The following is a 26,124-nucleotide window of genomic DNA, read 5'->3' as shown; positions in this document are numbered from 1 at the left end:
CTAGTCTTTAAGAATAACGAACGGAAGTTTCACATGTTAAATTCTTTAATATATTTGTCGCTGCTCAAATTTACGCACTTATGCGGTGTATGTGTGTATATGTAAAGAAAATCCTTTCTCTTTTTGAGTTCTTCGAAAAGTATACAAATAATAAAGAGGTATTTTTTATCAGAAAACTAAAAAGTAAAATTAAAAGATGTTGCTTTAGCTATTTTACCTGCTAGCGAAATACGTTGTATGTATAGATGCTGCAGACACGTTACAGCAAATAAGTTTAGCATCAGGCGAATAAATAGTTTTTAAATTACATTATCCGGGTTTTGCCAATATTTTTGAACAAAAGATTTTTTCTAGTGGGTTCAAAATTTACACAGCACAAGGAAGATACGTGTATCCATAAAATAGATATTTGATTTTAACATACTGGTATTAACTAAAATGATTCTGGCCGTGTTCTTTTAACACTTCCCTGCCATGAAACGGTAACTTTATAAGATTACTTAAGATAATTTAAATGCGTCTATATTATTTAATCTAACTTCGATTATATTTCAGAATTTTTTGTAGCCATAACTCCATTCTATCACGGTGCTAACTTTAAAGGAATGGTGTAAATATATTTATTGCCATTAAATTTCCCTATTCTAATACAAGAAACATAACTACTCAATGATCTTAACTGTAAAGCAGTAAATATAAAAGAGTGTAGTTTTCATTTTAAAAGCATAATGTGGGAAACATTCGAATATTTCAATTTTTCCCAATCTTTTAGTTTTTTTCAGGTTCGGGAAAAACGGTAAAAAACTGTTTTTTTTACCCAAAATTTCCTTTTTGTTTTTTCTAGACCTTTGCAACACTAGTCGCACATATTGTGAACATTCATCAGGCCCTTTTTAGACGTTATGATAAATCATCAAGGGTAGAGATTTTTTTATCATATGCAGGTGAGATATTTTCTATTTACACACAGCGATATTTTCCGTAGATATCTCTAGCACATGGTCAATAGGGTCTGACATCTTTCGGAGATTATGCGAACTACTTCAGAAACTTTGAGTGTCTCCTAGACAAACAAAAGATGACCACGCTGTTTGTGAGTGTGTGTGTGTGTATGTGTGAGCACCTTGTCAGTCAGAAAAGGACAATTCCTGTTTCTCGCTAATTTGTTCCCGCTGTAGTGAGATAAAGACCTTGGAATGGAAGACAGGGATGCTGCAACTTCTAGCTTTATCACGTCTGTGGCAATGGTATCATTGTATTTATGTTTAAAAAAGAAAAGAAATCGAAAAGTCTGGGTAAAAGATTGGATTAGAAGACGATACGGACATGGGATTCATGCTAACCTCGTACAGGTAATCAGGACTGAAGACAGTATAATGTACACGAACTATTTTAGAATGCCGGATAAATTATTTGAAGAATTACTTGAAACGATAAAGCCAAAAATTGAAAAGAGAAACACGGTTATAACAACCATGTGTCCGTAGTATACGATTTCCTGACGTGCTTACAAGTGCAGTATACGAGTAAGCTACTGCGTGGAAAGCGGGATCTTACAGTTATTGTGGAAGAAGTAGGGAAAATATATGCTTTTTTTTTTATGAATAAAGAAAACATTATTGAAACTTAAAGGTCACCTATTACACTTTTAACTTTTAAAATATTACTTCTCATTAAGATTTTTTCGTTCGTGATACCCGCGGCATTTTCCATTGTCATTTTGTGTTCGAGTTGGTTTGCTTAAGTGGGCAGAAAATATACAGGTAACTTGTATGTGTGATTTTATGCTATAAAAAGAGTCCAATTTGTTTTATAAAAACGCAAAAATCTTTGATTATATTCCGGTGATGACAAAACAACAAAGTTATATCCTCAATCTGGTACACTGACAGACGATATTCATTTACACTAGATTCAAGATTTTAAAAAAAAAATCAAAACATTCTTCTACAATAATGACAAATTTCACATTAATTGTAAAGCATATTTACCTTCTTCCCGTACGTCCCTGCGAAGAATATTTATCGTAAATTACATGAATTTTGAAAGGGTGGCTGTAGCCCAATATCAGTCACTGGTACATGCAAAAAACATCGGAATATTAATTTTGTATCATTTGTGATTAATCTAACGCTTCCTGAAATTTCCAAAATAAAATTTGAATTTTTTATAAAGATCCACCAAATTATGCTTCGCCCCCTCTGCCCCCCTAAGATGGTGCGTTATCAAAATAACATTCCAGATTTCATAAACGCATACTTTTTTTTTTTTGCTACAATGCCGCCAAATTTTTGATTAATTAACAAAGAAATACCTTCTTCTCGTATGTCCCTACTAAGGATATCTATGGTGATTTTTTTATTTTTAAAAGGGGGCTATAGCCCCATATAAGTCACTGGCACATGTAAGGAGCATTGGAATATTAATTCTGTGACATTTGTGAATTATCTGACGCTTACTGGCATTTCCGGAACAAACTTTTGAATTGTTATAAAGATCCATCATCTGTTGATTCACCCCCTGTGCCCCCCTAAGACCTGCGAAGAATATTTATCGTAAATTACATGAATTTTGAAAGGGTGGCTGTAGCCCAATATCAGTCACTGGTACATGCAAAAAGCATCGGAATATTAATTATGTATCATTTGTGATTAATCTAACGCTTCCTGAAATGTCCAAAATAAAATTTGAAATTTTTATAAAGATCCACCAAATTATGCTTCGCCCCCTCTGCCCCCCTAAGATGGTGCGTTACCAAAATATCATTCCAGATTTGAAAAACGCATACTCTTTTGCTACAGTGACGCCAAATTTCACATCAATTAACAAAAAATACCTTCTTGTCGTATGTCCCTACTAAGGATATTTATGGAGTTTTTTTTTTATATTTTTGAGAGGGGGCTATAGCCCCATATAAGTCCCTGGCACATGCAAGGAGCATTGGAGCATTAATTCTGTGTCATTCGTGATTAACCTGACGCTTACTGGCACACCGAAAATAAATTTTGGGATTTTGGTAACACATCACCCACCACCTTTTTACGCCCCTTGCCCCCAAAAGGGGGGCCTTCCCAAAATAATGTTTGAGACAGCTTTATTAGCTTTGTTAATGAGTGTTTTTGCATTTTGTAACAAATACAATTCATTTGCCCCAAAATCTTTACGAATAATTATTGGAGAAAACTGCTTCCAAAATTTAACATTGAATCTCCCATAAGGAAAATGAACTTTTGTGTTTACATCCCCAAAAGTGGGGCTAAACAAAAATTTTCTCTTATTTCCTTTAGAAATTCAAAAAATTAAGATATTTCTCAATAAGAGTGCCAAATTTTACATTAATAGTGTGAAAACTTCATATTCTCCCAGTGCTGTAGAAAATTGCATGAATTATGGAACAGTATATTATATATATATATATATATATATATTGCAAAATTTTTTTCCCGACCTTAATTTTCAAGATACAGGATTGAAATATTGCACACGTATTGTCTACATAACTACGTTTAAAAAAAAGAAAAAAAAAACATATCCCTACCTGAACCCAAGCCCGGGCCAGAAGGACGCAATAATTTCGAAAAAATCGAAAAATCTCCCGATTTTCCTCGATTTTTTTACAGTTTCTGGTGTATAATACGGACAAATGAGTGGTACTGTTGAAAATGATGCTCTATCAGTGGCGGATCCAGGATATGATAAAGAAAGGGACTAAATCGTAGTTTGTAGCTTTATCCAGTGTAAATCAGAATTGAACCCTATTTTATCCAGTGTATACCTGAGCGTCAAGGCTGGGCTAGAGCCCCTATAGCCCCTCCTTCCAGTGTGCGAATTAAATAATCTATATTCGGGGGAGATAAAATTAAGCCAAAGGACATAGTCTGAAGGTTCAAATTTCAAAATGAGACAATAAATGCCCTACCCCCCATATATATTATATATATATATATATATATATATATATATATATATATATATATATATATATATATATATATATACATGTCTGTGTGTGTGTGTGTGAGTGAGTGACATCTGTAATAAATAAGAGATTTATTAATTTAATAAATCTACCGACAATAACTATGCACATATATATTGTCTGACATACACACACCCCACTAAACCTTTCTGAACGTGTTTCAATGTTGTACTCACTCTTGTCACCGTAGCTCTCTAAGGTTTATTTAGATATTAATTCGGCTCGAGCGATAGCCATGATCACAAGCATATGTTAATTTTTCCACTCATATTGAAAGCTTCCACTTTGCATTAATACATACAGGTTGCGAAAAGAAATCTAATTCAGTCTTGTGAAAACCACTAAAATTATCAGTTAAACCGGACATTTTTTTTTTTTTTTTTTAAGAAAATCTAGATATTAGCCTATCAAATAAATGGATTGTTGCTGGTCCCGATTTCTCACATCAAGGTCAAATCGAAGGCCAAATATTTAAAATATCTCAATTCAAATTTCTAGCTTGTGCTTCTACTTCCAGCTAAAGCTGTGCTCATCACGACTTTTTTTTTTCTCCAAATATCGATTCCGTGATGGGCACAGAAAGTCAACACTTAAAAATTACTTTACTGTTAGGTTGAAGATGAGTTGATTCACTATGGGCTACGTTACTCAAATAAAGTAAAACATTGAAGTTTTTCAGATAACATTATTAGCGTGGACAGCAAAATGTACAGAGAAAAGATGGAAAAATGAAGGGTTAACTTTAAAAAAAACCCGCTCCAGTTGAAATGCTTATACAGACACGGACAATGACACGGAGAACCAGTCGTATTAACAAATGCTGAAACAAATCTTGAATTATTCGCTTATTCACCTAAAAATTACCTTCATTAACATGTCTGCTCACTACGAGCGTATCCCCCAACGTGTACGTTAACATATACTTACGAGAGAATACCTATATCTCAGATTTTGAGTACAGTTTCAAAAGTTCATTTTCGTAAACTGTAAAAGCAGTGATTATTATGCTAATTATCACAAATTAAATGCAACTTTTGAGTTGCATACACACAACCTACTAGGGAATGAAGACCATGTGCTAACAAAGAGTACACTGGAAAATGAAATAACATGTTATAACAAAAATTAAAATAAGATGATAATCAATACAAATATAGAGGATGAATATGACATATCCGAACTTCGCCAAGTATGGTAGAAGAAGCTATTTGTTTACTTCTTCTTGGCCAACCGCTAAGAACATTTATAAATCTATATGTGGCTTTGTTATACGCAATTAGTACATTCAAATTCACAAACGATGACGAACTGAAGAGTACGAAGGTACAGTTGCAACTAACAACCGTAGTCATAATAATATAGTTCAACTAAACAACATTGAAAATAGTGGGTAATTAGGTGGTAAGTAGAAATGACCAAAACTGAACAGTTTACATCGATCATTTCGAAATACAGCTAGAAGATTAAATTTACAAGAAATAACAAAAATCAGTGAAATTTGGAATTATACTAAGCATAGTTTGAGGAGGAAAGTGAGCATCCCCGGTGGGGATACTTCAGCTGACTTCTTTGGGGGGGAAACAAAATGTGATTGAGGGGGAAAATCCCCCCCCCGGTAATTCGCACCCTGCCTCCTTCGATCCGCCACTGTGCTGAAGAAAATGAAGTATAAACTATGATCCTACGATAAATAATCCAATGATCTTAACATATTTCAGATTCTATCGAGAATCAAATTCATGGTGTATATTTCAAGGCGAAGTTTCTCTATCTGATCAAGAAACTTGTATTTCAGCATATAGGGGCAAACATTTTTGTTAACTTCATATGACCTGCATTTCATTGCAGTTTTATTTTATTATAAATTATTGCTTAATTCCATTATAGAATTGTTCATAATATTTGTCTAATTATCTTCGACATTTTCAAGTATAAATGTACTCTCTTTTTTTTTTCATTTCTTTATATAACGAAATGTAATGCCATAGTGACCTCTTGCACTATGCTCTCTGTTTCGTTCAGAGCTAAAGGTGACTATTTTATTTCTAAACGAAAAATAAAATTAGTTATATTTAGTTCCAGAATTAAAGATGATGGATGCCAATGTGCGGACCACACACAAAACAACTTAAATCCATCTTCTTGACCATAGCTAATTATGGACTATTATTGAAGAGCATTCAATTTATTTTTGAGCTGTAAACTTATTAATAGTAAAATCTAGAACAGTTTTACGCTTGTAAAATTCTACTTCATTTTGTTCGCTTGACAATAAATATATAAATAAATACTAGCAGAATATCGAATAACACCTTTAACTGTAACAATATTTTCCTCTTTACTGGAGTCCTATCTGATCGATGAAAAAATAAAAATAAAAAAGTAGTAAAACGAAAACTCGAACACTGGTCGCGGGAATGGGAATTTGCACGGACCCAATGAGCTACGGAATAAGACACAAATCATACTATATATATATGGCAATAACCCTAAGCTTCACGCTGTGAAAAAACGTTGTCACTTTTTTTTTTTTTAAAAAAAAAAAAAAGAAGGAATTCAAGCCTTATAAAACGTTATGACAAGTGCCTCAATTTGAATGGTGAATATGTTGAAAAGTAATGTAATGTGATATTTTTCCCATGTGTATAATAAACATTTTGTATCTGCGAGTGTGTGCCATTGACATCAAACGGCAGTCCTTTTCCGAATTGACCTCCTAGTATTTAGTACATTGATCTTAATTTCAATGTGATTGATTACTCAAGCGACTCTCCAAAACCAGAACTGCAAGTCAAATTTATCTTGACATAAATTTGATTTCTCCAGCCATACAAACAAATGGCACAACCGAACAGTGGCGTCTAAAAGCTTGGGCTCTCCCGTAGATAGCGTGGAGTGGGACCCCTTCTCTACGTCCCACTTCACAATTTTGAGCTCCCTGATGGTGTGGGCCCCCCACAATGCGGGGTCCGCGAACCCCTTGTTTACGCCCCTGCAACCGAATACTGGAGCTACGATAAGCGCATTAATTAGATTAATAATGCTGTGAGTTATAATGTAGATAGATATAGATATAATCTATTTAAAACAAAACATTTTACTTGATTTTTCATTTCCGAAGTTTAGAATTTTGCAGTATTAGTTTCTCAATGAATAACTGCAAATTAGAACATTAACTTTGAGCATAGAAATGAACTATGACTATTCATTTCTATGAACTATGACTATTCATTTCTATGAACTATGAACTATGTAAAGCTCTTCAAGCGTTGTGAGATAAAGTTGTAAAATAACCACCAGCAGTGTTTTGTCTAATTCTGTTAATTTTGAGGAGAATCTAACACTCTAGGGGATATTCATGACTTTTTAACTTTTGTTGCAGGTATTTTCAAAAATCTTTAGAGGAATTCTACAACTTGGGGGGGGGGTCGTTTAGAAGACACTGCACTGTAATATATTTGCAAATTGGGTAGGCTATAATCAATGGCAATAAATTTTTATTTATAAGTTATTTTATACTAGATGGAAAATCAATCTAACAACTCTGTTTAATTTGAATTATCTGTATTATCTGGGGAATCAAAAATATTATATAAAATCATGATAATTATTATTTACAACTGTTGTCAATCCAATGTTTGATAAAGATCTTTCAACATTTCTCCAGAACATTCCATCTTGGGCAACCCTCTTTCAAATCATTCCTCAGTGCTTCTTAATTTGACCATACCATACGGTATCAGGGCCTCTTCTAGGTCACTTCTTATCATTTACACAGAAAATAACAGAAGAACATATTATTGAGAGTGGTCAAAAGAGCAGGAAATATTTCAGCCCAAACTAATGGAGGAAGTGGCCAGTGGACATCTTGACAGAGGACGAAATGGCAGGTGGATATAATGATGGTTTATAATTACAAGTACATTGTTATTTAATTGAATTTTACATTATAAAATTTCTAATTTACTGTATGCGCTCATTTAATCATTGTATATATATATCTATATATCTATATCTATCTATCTATCTATCTATCTATATATATATATATATATATATATATATATATATATATATATATATATATAATATGACATGAAATTGCATGAATTATGGAACAGTATATTATATAATGTTATTACATATAATCTTAGAAGTTCTAGGGAGAAGATTAACCCGACTAACATAATGGTTAACGCCATTATAATAACATGAGATAAGCACTAAAGCGCTTGATTGACAAACCAGAGTAAGAACCGAAAATAAAACAATATTGAATAGGTTTACAACAGGGGTGGCTAGGCTTTCTAAGGTTTGAGGGCTACTTCTCATTTCCGAATTCTCTAGTGATCTACTAATCAAAATATAGATTAATAATGAGGACGTGATGGACAGTAAAGAAGAAGTAAATACGAACAATAAAATTAAGATTAAATATTATTTTAAAAACCTAATTAATTCATTTTTATTTTCTCAGAAACGTTCATTTGTTATCAGAAACTAGAAATCAGTCCATCGAGACTGATTGATACATATAGTGTGACACAGACCACCGCGGGCTACCTCTCACGATTGCCGGTAGGCTAGAGACCATGGTTGATCTGTTGGCCATCTCTGGTTGGTTATAATGACTTGTTTCGAAGACATGAAAAGGGTTTCAATCAAGGACGTGTCGCTTCTGATGTATGTGGTCCAAGGTTTCAATGCCCGGTGCTAGTCGGTTTTATCTCATTTTAAACTATGGATCTACCTTTGCTTTAGCCGAGGTTAAACTTCAGATATCAAAGCAAACCAAATTGAAGCGGTTAATTTGTTGTAGCTTTCGTAGTTTGGAAGTCTCCTCGCATTTCATAAACAGAAACCGGGGAAAAGATATTTCTTTCCTTTTTGTCAACAGAACAAACCACTGGACGACAGGTATAAGCAAATTCTTAACAAAACCTGTTTTTGACCAGATATTTCCCGCTTTCCTTCCAAGAAGCTGGCAGCCAAGGAGGGTTGGAAGCGGTGACCTATTCATTCCTTTGTTTCTCTACGGGGGGGCTATACCTGGCTTGCATGCGATAAGTTGAACATGTCGAACTTATCGCATCGTATCATATGCAGGAGAGATATCATGAGATAAACTAATTTAGACGTTATGATTTCTGAAATTTATCTCTACCCTTGATGATTTATCATAACGTCTAAACGGCCTCTCAGACACGAAGATATGATTCATCACTGAAACTCCTATTCCCCAATCATCAGCAGTACAATGTTCTCTGACACGTGCCCATTCGAGGCGCTTCTTTGTAATGATTGGAGTAATTTTTGCTTTCTTTCTTGGCCTGAGTGCTTTTATTCCCTTAACACAAATAACCCTTCGAACATTATCAGGCGAAATGTCTACACCATAGTCAGCCATTTAAATGTTTAAGTCTCTAGAAGTTGCGTTTCTGTTTCTCAGAGCCAATCTTTTTTAGTTTTTTGATACCTCTTAGCAATAGCTTTGGATCTCACCCACTGTTTCAAAGCCTATTTTGCTTTGGAACAAAATATATATAATTTTAAACTCTGTTAAACTAACTTTTGTGACACACAGAGTTTGGCCCTGGTTTAGCAGATACGCAGTAGTGACCAACAGATTCCCTTTTGTTGTATGTATATCTTATGTAAATAAACAACCATCATCATTATTTATTTTCTCTCTTATTCCATTTTGCAATTGTTAAATAAGATTAACAAAAGTTTGTAAGAACTAATAGCGTTATATTAACAAAGGTTCACCAAGTAGTTTATAAAATAATTTCGTCCTTATTTGTAATGGAATTGCAGGGGCTTATCGCCCATCCTTGTTAGGAAGAAGAAGCATGTACAGTTTATTGCATTGCAGATAGCATACTCTACAGGGAAATTAAATTATAGGTCACACTCTATCACTGTACTACCACACCAAACTAGTAATATTCCAAGACAAGAACCATTGTCTTGTTCTATAAATAACACTAGACTAGCAAGTGATAACACAATACGTGTATAGAAACCAATACATAGTCATTCAGTGAGTAGCCAGCAAGTTATTCTAGAGGGCCTTGATTTTTACAAACTAAAAACAAATCCAAAGTTTCTTTCAAGATTATGAAAGAATTAATAACGCATAGATACATACGTATTTCAGAAGTGCATATTATTATTATTATTATTATTATTATTATTATTATTATTATTATTATTATTATTATTATTATTATTATTAGTAGTAGTAGTAGTAGTAGTAGTAGTAGTAGTAGTAGTAGTAGTAGTAGTATAGTAATAGTAGTAGTAATGGTAGTAGTAGTAGTAGTAGAAGAAGTAGTAGTAGAAGAAGTAGTAGTAATATATTTCATATATGCTACATTTCTGAGACTTGAGTCTTGAGAGTACGTGAAGTTAAAATCAAAGGTTATGTTACGGACGGCAAATGATGGCTTAACACCAAAAACACATTCCTGGCCGGGACCGGGGGTTAGTCTGTTTTATGCTTACTAAACGTGTTTAATAATTACAGCAAATGAAGGATGTTTATAATAGAATGTGAAAGAATACAGTTTTAAAAGAATTAAACTACGTCAACATGTTAAAATAATTAAAAGAACCTAATTAATTAGCCACTTTGTACTTTCGTTTGCTTAACTGGATGAACCGAGGCCTAAAGGAAAAGAGTTTTCTGCCCAAATCTTATAAGCAGTGGGATATTTTAATATTATAGAAATTGGCCCTCCTTCCCCTTAGAAGTGTAATTTTCAAGATGCTGAAACATATAGTATTTTATTACTTTTAGTTAAAAGTTCAAATACCGAGTTTCACGCATCTAGCTTAAACAAATCCTTCCTTAATTTATTTACATATTTTCTGAGTAAGTAATGGGGAATTCGAACATTAAAAAAATGCTCCCTTTGCTCTTTCCTTTTTATGTGTTCAATTTTCAGTTTTTTTAAAACAGGAAAGTTTATATGCCAAGTTTCATTTTACTAGCTTCAGAAACTTGCGAGATACACTACCCTTTAAAAAAATCTTGCCCCACCCTTTTTACGATACTTATTTCCAAAAATTCTTTCTTATGTCCTGCTTTTATAAGAAAATTATATTTTATAATTAAAATTTAACGACTCTACTTGTAGTAGTATGCCCCAAAAATTACTCATCTTTACTCTTTTATATAAGAGTACAGAAGATAAATACAGTCAAACAAATGGATTTCCATGAACAGTTTCCGATTTCTTATAACTACCTGATTCGTACATTTCCCACAAGCTGTGATTTTAAATTTACGCTCTGTCAAGGTCCAGGTTTCAAAAAGGAACTAACTGGAAATATAATAATATTATGTATTTGTGTACATGTGTAATATGTACAAATTTATTGTCTTATTGAAGCTTTCGTAATCTGGAAATAAACTTTTGATTTGCTTTTAATATATAAAAATCATGCTCCCCTAGAAAAATTTGCAGGCTACCCCTAAATGACTATGTAGCAATTTCTGCAAAAATGGCACAGGACCTAAAATTTAGGTCTAGTGCCTATATTTTTAGGACTTGTGCCGTTTAAGACTTATGAATGTCACCCACTGTATTGCATAATAAATGTTCTTTGCTCAATTTTAAATTTACTGCGTTCTTTATGTATACAGTTGGTATTTAATGTTCACTCGTGAAATGTCTAGTGAGCTTTTGTCCTAATTAAGTAAACTTCGGTGGATTTTTGTCCTACTCTTAATAAAATACGCTCCGCACAGTATATATTGCAATTCTGAATGTTTGCTTGGTTTCAGAAGTCTGGTAAAATATGCTTTTTAAACATTTTTTATTATTTATTTATTTATTTATTTATTTTCGTTTTAGGAATTTGTCTTGGGATTCTCGTATCTCCATTCGAAAGAAACGAATTTCTTAACTAATTATGTAATTAATTCTTAGAATGAAATAGGTTGTATTATGTAATTCGTGTATAAGTGCAGAACAGATAGTGATAATAATAATCTTAGTAGTACAAATATAGCTGTTACTGTTGGAATTAGATACGTTCGTAACATTATTGCCAACTAGTTGCTTCATCGTCCCAATTTCGTGTGGTGGTGGCGAATTTCAGAACTAAAGCAAGTGAATGAAAAAGGCACAAGTCCTAAATGGCAGAAGTCCTAAAAGGCACAAGTCCTAAAAATCATATCGCGGCAGAAGTCCTAAACGGCAGAAGTCCTAAAAATCATACCGAGGCAGAAGTCCTAAACTGCAGAAGTCCTAAAGTGCAGAATTCCTAAAATTTAAGTCTAGTGCCCATATTTTTAGGACTTCTGCACTTTAGGACTTCTGGATGTCACCCGTTCTATTACCACTTCTACATGAAATACCATAAATTTTCCACGTAGTGCAATAGTAAGAAGTATCCATGTGCACAAGACATGCGATATGCGTTAAATACCCCCCCCTCCACACACACACATAGTCATAAATAAAGTACAAGGTCACTAGGCATGCAGATATAAAGTAGAGGTACGTTCTTTTTTATTTTCGTATCAGTCGATAAGTAAATCAAAGTCGCTTTGTTACCCCCTTGGTAAGTTTGTAGATACTCAATGAATAATCTCTAAAAGTATGAGCATCCAGCTCCTTCGGGAACTGACGCGGCTTTACGTATACTATATCCGAAGAGAACAATTGAAGGCATCAAAATGACAACCAGATAAAGACCAAAATGCTAATTTTACAGGAGATGTAGAAAACAAAACCAGATAAAAATATTAACTCAGTGAGAATCAGGGATGTAATGGAGGGTGTACGCGGGTATACGGCGTATACCTACCTCTAATTCTTGGAAACTATCATATATCCACCACCTAATATTTAGGAAGTACGCGGGTATACCAGGGTCGGATCCAGGACCGACTTCTAGGGGGGGCGGTGGGTTGTCATACTGCTACTTTTAAGGCCTCCAAACTTTGGGATGGGTTTTATTTATATATAAAAAATAAGAAAGTTTCCTCCCCTGGGGGGGCGATCGCCCCCCCTGGATCCGCCCCTGGGGTATACGTTACATTCGATCCATGGTATAGTCACTTCATTGGAACAAACAACTGCTTTTCATGTACTGTATTTCAAAAAAAAAAAAAAAAAATCATACTATACAGCTGGTCGTGAGCTTGTTGCTGCGAATGATGTCTAAATTCTTTTAAAATGTTTGCGTTTTCGAGGTGTGGAAATCGAATTTTCCGAGAATGCCGTCTATAATGGAAAACAACATTCTGAACCTGCAGTGTTTTTTCCTCAAGATGTCACATGTGCTGTCCCTACCTTCTGAAAGCTGACCTCTGGTATTATAATAAAATAAAGCCAAACTGTTTCCAAATGTTATGTGGCGTTTACACTTAGTCGATTTGCGTTCGATTCAGTTGAATTGACGTCACTTTCAACTTAATCGACCGTGTAAACGGGACTTCAACTTAATCGCTTGTTGATCGAAGGCGACTAATCGACTGGCAACTGAATTAAAAGACGTTCTATTTTCTGTGGTTGAAATAATTGAACACATCCATCAATCTGATTCGGCCTAGTTGCTTCGATTTAGTGGCAAATGCAGCAAGTCGATTTAGTCGTGCGACTAAATCGACTAAGTGTAAACGCCCCATTAGAGTTGAGTGGTGAGGAGGGAGGAGATTGAGGAGTAGGGCCTATATTCATGTGGTGTCATTAAAATTGTTTTGTTTTGACATAGCAATGACACACCTTTCATTACCTCTTTGATCAAATTCAAAGTTTGCCAAATGGATACAATTTGAGTGAGACAATACGAGGTGGAGCCAGTTTGTTCCTAATCGCGGAAGAAGGTTCCAAAAAAATTTGCTCTTCACTTTAATTTAAGGGTTAAGAGGAAATTAAATGAATATATTTGCGCCAAGACATCGTTGACCTCCATAAAAATAACAAAACATGTGATCTATCTTCGGTCTAGTTTGAAGCATTCACCATCGTTCCCAATACCATCAACTGCAACAGCGAACCTCGGATTAGTACTGTTCATTTGTAGCCGCAATTGACATCAAAGAAAGCGGCGATTGATTTCGATAAATACTCAGCAGCTAGTATTAGTAGTAGTGTTTCCGCAACCTATTGGGTAAAAAAGGGAAGGGTAAAAATAAACATTTTTCTTTGTTGTTTCGTTTTTGTTCAAATAGAAAACATTTTAAGAAAATTTGTTAATAGAAGAGGGTAGTTAGAAAAGAAAAGCCAGGAAAGACTAGCAGTATATTAGGGTGACCAACCGTCCCGTAAAAACGGGATTGTCCCGTTTTTTCACTACCATTCCCGATGTCCCGAAAAAATTTCCCGGGACGCCAAAATGTCCCGTATTTACGTACATTAAATACAAGAAAGCTTTCCAATCTAAAATTTCTTAATTTATATTATTATTTTTTAATCACATAGCTTAGAAAATACTAATATTATTATTTCCTAAGCTATGTCATTATATTGGAATATGTCTAATTACTGAACAACGTCATTACGACGTTTGCGATATTGGATGTGGTGGATGCACTGTTTTCCCTCCTAGGCCTCCCCCTCCAAGACTCCCACTCCGCAGACGACAGTGCAAGGGGCTGAAAGTCTTATGAAAAACAATCTGATTTTACTCTCTGTTTCGGGTGGTGGAAGACTGAGGCGCTGTCACCAATACAGTACAGTGTTTCCAAGATTTGACTAAGATGTAACATACTGTCATTTACGAAAGGGGAACAAAGGTATAGAACTATAAGTGAAAGTAAAAAGAAAACTAGCTGTAAGTGAAATAATGTTTAAAAGTAAGAAAAAGCAAATAAAGGAAGTTGGAATTCGATGATGAGAGTAGTTTGTTATGAATTCTGCCACTGACAGATTTTGTTGATTGACAGATATTGATGAATGTTTTATATATATTTTAGTAATGTTTTCAAAATTTCATTTTTTGTTAGTTGCTGATAGTTACTTGTTATTTAATTAATTCCACAACCTTTTCAATAGATTTTTAAATTAAAAAGTGTAAATTTGCTCTTTTTTGTGAGACATACAGAGAGAGAGAGAGAGAGAAAGAGGGAGAGAGAACGAAGAGGCAAAAATATATATTTCGGGGAGTAACCTATCCAAACGTAAAAAATTGTCCCGTTTTTTCTAGTTGAAGATTTGGTCACCCTAAGTATATGAGCATGTTACAGCAATCTTTGATCATATCAGTACAGCTGTCACTTCCAAAATATTTGCTTAGTAGTTTGGGTTGACCAATTAAGGAGTTGATTCGCAATTTCTAAGATGTCCAAGAAGGTGTTAGAAAATTGGTTAAAAAGGAAAAGATACAATAACTGTGGAAATTCCGTTGACGAAAATGTAAAAGCAAAGACATAGAGAAATAGCGAAGAAAAATCCAAAGAACATGGTAATTTGCCAGTTACCACTTCAGAAAAAGACGTAAGTTTATTTATTTCATATTAATAGCGGTGTCTGTGAACAAAAACTTCAGATCCAAATTGAAAGTGACTATGCTTGTGATTCTTAATCTCTTGAACCACCCCATCAATCTCAATCAAATTTTTGACGTAGATGCAGTTCTGGCCTGGGAGTATTTTTAGCTATTCACTTTGACGGTAGAACTTAGAGGAGGGGGACGAGAAAGAATTATAAAAAATAAATAAAACTTAATAACTCTTCAACCAAACGACTAATCTCGGTCAAATTTTCAACATAGATGACGTTCGTGCCTGGAATGGATTTTACCATTTTACTTCGATGGAACAACCTAGGATATGGGGAGGAGGGGGAGATATACAAAATTCAATAAATATAATAATAAAAGTGAACATGTTCGTGTGTTAATAACACTTGAACCACCCGATCGATCTCAATCAAATTTTCAACATAGATGAAGTTCGAACCTGGGAAGTGTTTTATTATTTCATTTTTATGGTAGAACTTAGGGAAGGGGAGGGGAGGAGGGTAAATATATGAAAATGAATAAAACTTATTAACTCTTGAACCACCTGACCGATCTCGATCAAACTTTCAACAGAGATAAGGTTCGGACCTGGGATGTTTCCATAACTTTACTTTGACGGCACAATGTAGGGAATGGGAAGAGCAGAAATATATGTAAAATAAATAAATAAATAAATAAATAAATACAAGTGACTGTCTTTGTGACTTCATCACGCTTAAACCACCAAACCGATCTTAATCAAATTGTCAACATAGATGAGATTCGACCTGGGGTGGTTTTTATCATATCCATTTGACGGTAGAACTTAGGGTAGGAGGAGGGGAGGGGAGAGATATATAAAAATAAATACACTTAATAACTCTTGAACTACCTGACCGATCTCAGTCAAATTTTCAACACAGATGACGTTCGAGCCTGGAAAGTTTTTTTTTTTTTTTTTTTAATATTCTCACTTTGACGGTAGAACCTAGGGGAGGGGGAAGGGAGATTAATATATAAAAATAAATAGAACTTAACTCTTGAACCACCCAACCGATCTCGATCCCATTTTCAACAAACATAACATTCGGACCTGGGATATTTTTATCATGGCGTGCCCCGCAATATGGGGAGGGGAGAGGGATATATAAAAATGACCGAAAATAACCAATATCAAAGAGCGCTTTAGTAATAGTAAAAAGGGAACATACTACTATTTTTCCTTAATTTAACTCAGGGAAATTGGGGTGCGTCATAGATTCGAGTAATTATCGAGAAATTCTTAATTAAAAATATTATTAACGTGTTATTAAAATTACTTTGCTGCTTATAAATATTTTTAATTTTGCAACATTAGGGATGCGCACGAGTCGAGACATGTCTCGAATCTCGACTCGACTCGACTCGAATTCGAGTCGAGATTCGAGTCGAGACACAGTTTGTAAAATTCGAGACGAGTCGAGACAAACGTATTTCTCGACTCGAATTTTCGAGTCGAGACTCGAGTCGAGTCGAGACAGCTGCTAAAAATCTCGACTCGACTCGAATGTCTCGAAAATTTTTCTATAATTTTTAATATTATTTTGAAGAAAGTGCTCGCTCAGAAACACTCGGCACGAGTATTTCGGAAACTGCAGGACTTGTCAGGTGTTCGAGGAGTGCTGTGGTGATTTTCTTCAGCAAGTGGCGAAACCAAGGGGAAAAGACGTCCAAATGTCGAGGTGTTGGGTGCCCAGACCTCATTACAGATGTCGAACGTTCTAGTCTGGGCAGATTGGTAAAACAGAACAGGCGGCGAACTACGTCGGAACTAAGATCAGAGTATAATGCTGGGCAAAGTACAAGTGTATCTGAACTAGTTTTGTCAAATTTCCGGAAATTTTGAACCTGTTTTTTTTTTAAAAAAAACGTTTTTTTCGATTTTCTGGAAAAATTGAAAAAAATAAATATGTTTGTATTAGGTTAATTTTACTAGTAATGATATCTTTTTTTTTTCAAACACGGGAAAAATTTAAGTTCAAAAATTTCAATATTGCGTATATTAAAATATAGCACTCGAAAATAAAATTATTCCAATTATTATCTGTATTAAAATACTAGATTTACGCGTATAGGTTTCTCCTCACAGAAAAGTTTATATGTTTGTCTCCAATCCTTTCAACAATGAGACCTCGAACCCACAAGTGCTAGAAACGTGCCGTTTTCATTTCTCGATTCCAAATTTTATGTAAATTGTCCAGTTCTAATTGAATATTTTTGTAAAAAAAAAAAAAACAAAAAAAAACATGGACATTAGTTCTTTATTGCATTTATAGGGGTACACAAGAAGTACTGTGGGGGCGCGGTGGCTCAGTGATAGGACGTTCCCCTCCGATGCATGGGGTCCCTGGTTTGATCCCAGATCGCGCCGTGTGGACTTTGTGGTGGACAAACACCATGCTCGTGGGTTTTCTCGGGGTTCTCCCGTTTCCTCCCACTTTCTTCATTCCACCATTTCATTCATTTCTCATCATCACCGTCTCCTTTAGCCTAACCGGCATAATCGTAGGACGTAAAACTAAAGATTTCATTTCACTAGAAGTACTGAAATTTTTGAAAAAGTAAAGCATCATACCCTACGAATTATATATTCCAACATCACCTAGTTGTATATAGGGGAAGGTCGTCTGGTATCGGACAGCGGGTGGTATCGGACAAACGCAGTTTTCGTTATTTCCCGCTTAGGACTGCACCTAATAAGCTTACAGTGAGTTGATCGGAATGAATTAACCAAGCCCACACCATAGTGGATTTGTCCCATGAACGGTGTGTCTCGTGCTTCAAGGTTTTTGTATTTTTGCAAGTGATGAGGTGCATGGAGATAAATTTATGTGGCTATAACTTACTATAAAATAAGTGTTTTGATATATTATTGTTATCACAACATTTATTAGGATGTATATATTATAATTTCGGAGTATAGTTGCATTCGTGTTGTTACAATCCGGCAGATAGCCATTCATACGTTGCAAGTCGTTCGGCTGGTATCGGACAAAGTGGAATCGGGTGGTATCGGACATTACATTGGTAAATAAACATGAAGTTTCTGGCTTTTTCAGGAAACCATCGGGCAAGTACATGGCAATTGGGAGAAGAAAATATAAGGTTGGCCATGGATAAAGTTATTTCCAAATAAATGGCACTGCGTGTAGCCGGTTTTAGATCTAGTGTTCCTAAGAGTACATTAGGAGATTGTGTCAAAAAAAGAAAAAAACTGTTGAAAGGAAAAGAAGCCTTGCTTCTCGGATAACAAAGGCACGTTTAGTAGAACGTTTGATCGCGACTAAGAGGAAACACTATACAATCATGTAAAGGCTTTGGATAGTCAACTAATGCCACTAAGCAAACCAGAATTATTAAAACTAACTTACAAACTTGCTGAAAAACTAAACATCATAATCTGTGGGAAGTCTTTTGATGAAGATTGGATATAGTGTACGTATATAAAGCCTGGGTCCATGAACAATATGCCAATGTTGATGACAAACTGTTTTATCATTGTGATTTGTGTTACAATAAAACAATAAGTGAAGATGAGACTCAGAAGTTTGAAATTTGTGTTTTACTTTTATTTTAGGCTGTTTCGTTCAACTAAAGTTCAGCTCCGTAGTAAAGGTGCAAAATGCACTTGATACCTTCTTTGCTTCACGGCAAACCAAGTTCTACCGCGAAGGAATCCATGCCCATCCCGAACATTTTTCAGAAGGTCGTTGATACTGATGGGTACTATTTTTGATCTTCCAGGTACGTCTTAGGCAGGGGTGTAGCCACGGGGGGCCCATCGGTGCCAGGCTCCCCAAATGATTTCCTGGCCCCCCTAATGACCAGATGTTAAAACATCATCGTGAGATTACTTCGCTTCAGTCATTTAAAAATAACAATGTTTACATATAATTAATAATTTACGGTAAAATAGTACGGAAAAATAGTATTTTACCATACCGATCACAAAATACTATGGTATTTCTTCCTTATAGCGATCCGAAAATAGTATGGTATACTTTTTGTGACAGTAGATTACACAATTTACGGCGATTTGTATTTGACAGTTTGAAGACAAACGTTTTGACAAGGTACTATAAATTCTATGAAATGAAATGAAATCTTTGAGTTTAACGTCCCACGCCTATGCCGGTTAGGCCAAAGGAGACGGTGATTATGAGAAATGAATGAAATGGTGGAATGAAGAAAGTGGGAGGAAACGGAACCCCGAGAAAACCCATGAGCACGGTGTTTGTCCACCACAAAGTCCACACGGCGCGAGCTGGGATCGAACCAGGGACCCCTGAGCCACCGCGCCCCCCACTATAAATTCTATCAAAAAACAATGGTACTATACTAAATCGTAAGTACATTATATTATTTATATGCTGTAATTAGTGTTTCAAGAAAACTTCTTATCAGATGGAAAATTTGGTGAAAAGTAACGTTTTTATTCAGTTTTTCAGTCTGGATTTCATTCGCATTTTAAAATGCTATTTCTTGTAAAACAGGAAGTGAGATATAGCTGTTAATAAAATAATTATGTCTTTTTAGTCACGAATAATAAATAAACATTTTTTTTTTCAGAAAATCTTAAAATAAATTAAGTGCAATTTCAAAGAAAATCAGCCTTATGTATAAAATTAACCAAGAAAGTTCTGTCGCCTTTTGCGTAGGTCTGCGATAGTTGGCCCTCACTGGCGGCCGGGTTTCGTCGAGTCGAAACATATATCTCGCGTCGGGGTGTTGAAGTACCACCGCGTAGCAGCGACCAGCGAGAACTTCGTCTTGGTCCGCACTTCTTAGATTCTTCGCGGAGAATCGTGAAGGGACCAACACGAACTGTCGCCAGTCATGTGCATGCGGTTATTATTATATATTATTTTTTGCTGACGAATTATTCCTAAAGTGAGCTCCGAGGGTCAAGAATAACCTCTGCCTCAACATCATGACGTGAAAAATCTTGAGATAAGTGCAATAATTGTATGAATTTAGATGACAACTGTCGTCGATCATTAGAAAGTGAGTATGCGAGAACTATGAAATAAAGTAAATAGACACACGTCATTTTGTTACAAAATTACATGGCGAACACATTTTATCTAATTCCAAACAGTTATCGTCGAATATACACGGTTAAAGGAGCACTGTGATTGACCAAATTAAAAAGATCTTAACGATTTATCCCTTTACAAGCGACTTTTCCTTCATCGCCATCGTAGCGAAGTAGGAAGAACACTTGCCTAGTAATCATAAGGTTGGTGTGGTTTGAGTCCCCTTCGGGGTAATTTTTTGGTACTTTTTAAAAGTGTTTTTTAGACTCACCTTAATGTAACTAAATCACACATATAGCCGATTTAACATTTTGGGGGAGTAATTTTGTGGTTCATTGGCGTTTTGTCGCATCTCTGCCATCGGTGGCATAATTTTTAAAACGGTAGAGGGGCCACCGGGGATCGTCGCTGCGGCGCCGCCAATGTTTGGCGTGATGTCGCTAATTGCCCATTTGTGGTCCACCGACGCTTACGGCATGGGGACAATTCAGTGTGAGTGGCGAAACCATTCAGCAGCACCTTCATCAACTGAGGAAACACTAGAAGTTGGGTCCATGGGTCCCACATAACTTGATTCCGGGTCAAAAGGCAACGCAAGCAGACACCTGTGTTTCTTTGCTGTCTCGTCTGAGGAAGGAGCCATTTCTGGACAAGGTGTTGTCATGTGATGAGAAATTGGTCCTGTACGAAGTTCCACGGCGCCGTCATAATTGGTTAGCATCCCATAAACGGTTCCAAGACAGCCGAAACCAGTACTACACCAGAAGAAAGTCCTCCTGTGTGTTGATGAACTGCTCGTGGCATCGTGCATCGGGAACTGCTACCAGCTGGTCATCGCATCAATCCAACTGTGTACTGTCAGCAGTTGAGCTGTGTTCAAGAGAAACTCAAAACTCTGGAGCCAGCACTTCTGAATCCCAAAGGGGTCCTTATGTTACAGGACAACGCTAAGCCCCTCGTGGCTAGGATGACCCGGGACACCATTTTACGCCTTGGATAGGAAACACTATTGCATCCGCCATACTCCCTGGACATTGCACCGTCCGATTATCATCTGTTCCCTTCTTTGGACAATAACTTTAAAGGATGCCAGCTCAAATTCCAAGTAGAGGTGCAAAATGCACTTGATAACTTCTTCACTTCACGGAACACCAACCTCTACCGCGATGGGATAAATGGCCTTCCAGAACGTTTGCAGAAGGTTGTCGATCTATTCTTGATCTTCCAGATACGTGTTAGGTGACATATGAATGTCCGGAGGTGGTGGGTGAGAAAGCGATAGAACTTTCTTGTTTACCTATATAGATCGGTTCTGTGTATTGAAATAGTTATGCACAAAGGTATAATGTTTGGTCGGGGGCAGTAGTTCTTGGTTAAACATAATACAAACTATCTGTAATATAATTTATGAAATTACTACTACTATTATTATTATTATTATTATTATTATTATTATTATTATTATTAATAATAATAATAATAATAATAATAATAATAATAATAATAATAATAAGCTAAATAAGTGTTTTTAGTTTTCCGGAAGGAAACCAAAATTTTCCAGTTTTTTTCGGGCTTCAAAAGCACTAGCTGTAACACATTTTTTTTAGATTGTAGCTGCCCCCCTTCCAAAACGACGGGCCCCTCCTACAGAAACCTGCTGGCTACACCCCTGGTCTTAGGTGACATATCGATGTTCTAAGGTGATAGGTCAAAAAGCCACAGAACTTTCTTCGTTAATTTTATACATACTATGTAAAACTACTGTATAAGTTCTAGTATCTCGAGTTCGGGAAGTCGGAATGTCAAAATTCCTTAAGATTCGTGTTCCTCGTGCTCTACTTTACAAAATATATATAAATCAGGTGGGGTCCAGTTTGCTTCCCTGCAACCGAAAAGTACCTTGGAAGTGTCATCAAAGAAGTAACTAAAAAAAAAGTGCAAATGATCCCAGGTCAGTATTTGTAACACACAAGTTCACATCAGTACTTACAGAGTTCTAAACCGTAAGAAAGTGGGAGGAAACGGGAGCAAATAAAAAAAAGTTGAAACACAGACATAAATCAATACAATTGTCTCGATCGATAGATGCTTTCACAATTGTTAAAAGGTGTAATTAAAAACATTGGTTTCGGTTTTGAAAACCGCATTTGCGGTTTCGGTTTTGAAAACCGCTTTTGCGGTTTCGGTTTTGAAAACCGCATTTGCGGTTTCGGTTTTGAAAACCGCATTTGCGGTTTCGGTTTTGAAAACCGCATTTGCCGTTTCGGTTTTGAAAACCGCATTTGCCGTTTCGGTTTTGAAAACCGCTTTTGCGGTTTCGGTTTTGAAAACCGCATTTGCGGTTTCGGTTCTGAAAACCGCATTTGCGGTTTCGGTTTTGAAAACCGCATTTGCGGTTTCGGTTTTGAAAACCGCATTTGCGGTTTTCGGTTTTCAGAAAACCGGTTTTCTCAAAAACCGAAAACCGCAAATGTCACAAAAATTCAACAGCACTAGTATTCAGTAAATGGATACTTGAAAATTTGAACTCAATTATCTATACAAGCCGGCTACGAGTCTTTTGTTAGCCGGCTACGGGTGCAATGCAAACTACTCTTTGGATTGAGCTTCTTACCGGATATGTAGCCTACCGAAGGACCACACAGATGTTATCGAAACTAGTGTGCTTTGTGGTTTTGTATGCTTTGGCAGAAAGTTCTGTAGATATCGAAGCCCGCCAGTGAAGCCATATCTAGCATCTTGGTGCTAGATCTAGCATAATTCACTCCCATCTAGCATCTAGCATCTTGACTTTAGCATCTTGGCAAAATCTCATTCTTTCCTCTGGAGAACAGAAAAAGAACGAAAATTTAGATGGCTCACTGAGCGTTGGGAATTACCCTTAGTTGAAGCGATGGTTGGAGTAATAAAACCAGTTAGTATTTCCGCTGTTGTATTGTTGAATTCACAGAAATGTTCAAAAATAAGCAAAACGTGACTCTATACAAGATGTTTACTTACCCATAGTTTTATTATTGTCAACTGAACCCTGAGTGTCTGGGATGTTTCTGTCCTTTCTCACTTTACAACTTGAGAGGGGAGGGGGGTATGACCGCTAAAAGAAATGCTTCAGTGCTGCGTCGGAAGCGGCATGTTTTGTATATATTTCTTCCCTTGATTCTCTTTACAATACAGAGAACCGACTCTTTAAAAGAAAAAAGAACCTTGAACCCTCCCGAAAATGCAAAAATTAATGATGCATACAAATAACAAATCTATGGATGAATCAAATAATGCAGATACATGAGAAGATGATGACGTGTGTCTCCACTGGATTAAGTGAAAGTGTAAAATGGATTTGATGACTGCCAAATTGACGTCACCTTGGTAAGTCATTATTTTTTAATATTTAGTAATATTAAATTAGATTATAGTTTAGCGTCGTTTTCAGGAGCAAAGCTCTACAAGACGTGAACGTACAGTTTAAAGTCGGATTTGAAACACATGAGCTCCTACCATGAATCAAACCTCGTTCGAGAAAGGCGCATACGCTAACCACTTAGCAACGGGGAGCTCAACATTTAGTGATATGTATATTAAGTTGTAAACCTATATTCGTTTAATTTTCACTAATATAATCTTCACAATGTAAAGCATTCGCTAGGCACGCTATCTTGTTTAAAAAATAAAAGCCTATCTCTTATGTTTCCGTCTCGGGGTTTGACTGCGGATGATAGAAATCCGAAAGAGATGTTTTTATTATATTTTGCGCAGTAGATCTGCTCCTTCATAATCTCCGTGTTTGATAAGAATGAACCTTCCTGGCTCACGAAAATGTACACGTAATATAGCAAATCATGCACATTAAATGCCAGACTAATATAGCAAATATTGAAGATGCCCCTCTAGAAAATTTTCTTCGGCCGCCCATGTCTGGAGGTACACAATTTCGCAACTTAGTGGATACGATGTGGATGTATTCAAAGTCTACTGATTTACCCATAAAATTTAAATATTATAACAATATTCTCAGTGAATACTATTATGGAGAACTATTTTTTTTAATTCGATCGCTAAATGTTTTTTTTTTTTTTTTTTTTTTTTTTTTGTTCACCAGGTCTCGGTAATCGTCTGGCACGAAAAATGAAGTTTCTACTTGTGTTTCCCCAGCATTTTTTTTTTTTTTTGAGAAAGGGGTCCTCCAGGAGCGTTATTGAGGGTGTAATTCCTACGTTTGTTATATACATATATAAATATAGATAGATATAAATATAGAGATACTGCGTATATATATATATAAAGATAAGTAGGAGCGGGTCTTTAAAATTAGTTCGGAAAGATAATATGAAAATCTGGCATAATTTGTAAGAATCTATCTAGTCTAATATATATAAAATAAATAGTTTGTTTGTGTTTGTCTATTTGTATGCGGCCTGGGGACCAGACGACTGGACCGAGAGTTACCAAATTTTAGTCAGGGGTACCCTGGCCCAGGCCCCAGATCAAGACGAATCTTTTTTTTTAATTCGGACCAGGAGGTCTCAGGGGCGCTTACAGGGACATGTAAAAGTGGTAGAAAATGGCCGATATTACTGTCGAATTCGTAGTTTTCGCGGTCGCTGAAAACTCTGATCACATAACTTACAAATTCACCCTATTCGGGCCGGGGGTCACCGGGGGGATCGGATACCGAGACAAGTAAAAGTAATCCAAAATGACCGATCTTATTGTCAAATCCATAGTTTTCGCAGTCGCTCAAATCAATGGTGACAATTCCATTAGAGATGATATGCAAATTCAGCTATAATTGTATGCGGACCGGGAAAAATCTTTAAGTTTCTACGTCCCACGATTATGCCGGTTAGGCTAAAGGAGACGGTGATGATGAGAGATGAGTGAAAGGGTGGAATGAAGAAAGTGGGAGGAAACGGGACAACCCCGAGAAAACCCACGCACACGGTGTTTGTACACCACAAAATTCACTTGGCAGGGGCTGGAATCGAACCCGGGACCCCAAACACCAGAGGTGAACGCTCTACCACTGAGCCACCGCGGCCCCCAATGAGGTTGGAAGCTGGTCAGTCATGGCGGGAGGTGGCACATGCCATAGGAGTGGCACAAAGTGTGATTTCCCGATTGTGGAATCGATTTCAAACAACTGGAAGTGTTCGAAGAAGACAAGGACAGGGCCGTCCACTAGCAACTAAAGCCAGAGACGATCGTTATCTGTTGTTAACAGCCCGTCGAAACCAGAATACAACTCTGCTACCGCGAGCCTTTCGAACAACAACTAGACGCATAATATCTACTCAAACGGTCCGCAATCGCCTTCAAGAAGGTGGTCTCTACGCACGTAGGCCTATGGTGTGTGTCTCATTAACTGCAGGACACCGTGTTGATCGAAGAGCGTAGGCGGAGGAACATCGTGGGTTCGGACGCAATGAATGGGGCAATGTTTTGTTCTCTGATGAGTCTCGATTCAGTGTAGAGCCTAATAATCGACGTGTTTTCATCTGGAGAGAGTGTGGAACACGACACAATTCCATGTTTGTGCGAGAAAGATCCCAGTATCATAGTGGTGGACTGATGGTGTAGGCAGGAATCAGCATTGGTGAGCGTATTGAGCTCCACATC

General features: G+C 36.2%; 1 protein-coding gene across 1 annotated transcript in view; it reads left to right on the top strand.

The window, feature by feature from the left end:
- The first annotated feature begins 894 nt into the window (after nt 1-894).
- The window catches only part of LOC145694217 (putative methyltransferase DDB_G0268948), a 159,516-nt gene continuing 134,286 nt past the window's right edge, over nt 895-26,124 (top strand). Inside the window, exon 1 of the mRNA XM_081770329.1 lies at nt 895-1,352. The gene's annotated coding sequence lies outside the window, so the exon portion shown is untranslated. The remainder of the gene's footprint in view (nt 1,353-26,124) is intronic.

Source organism: Thermobia domestica, chromosome 9 (genome assembly GCF_964235325.1).
Source record: "Thermobia domestica chromosome 9, izTheDome1.hap1.1, whole genome shotgun sequence".
In the NCBI taxonomy this organism is placed as follows: Eukaryota; Metazoa; Arthropoda; class Insecta; order Zygentoma; family Lepismatidae; genus Thermobia; species Thermobia domestica.
The sequence above is the reverse complement of the archived record's forward strand: the minus strand, read 5'-3'. Positions and strand labels throughout refer to the sequence as shown.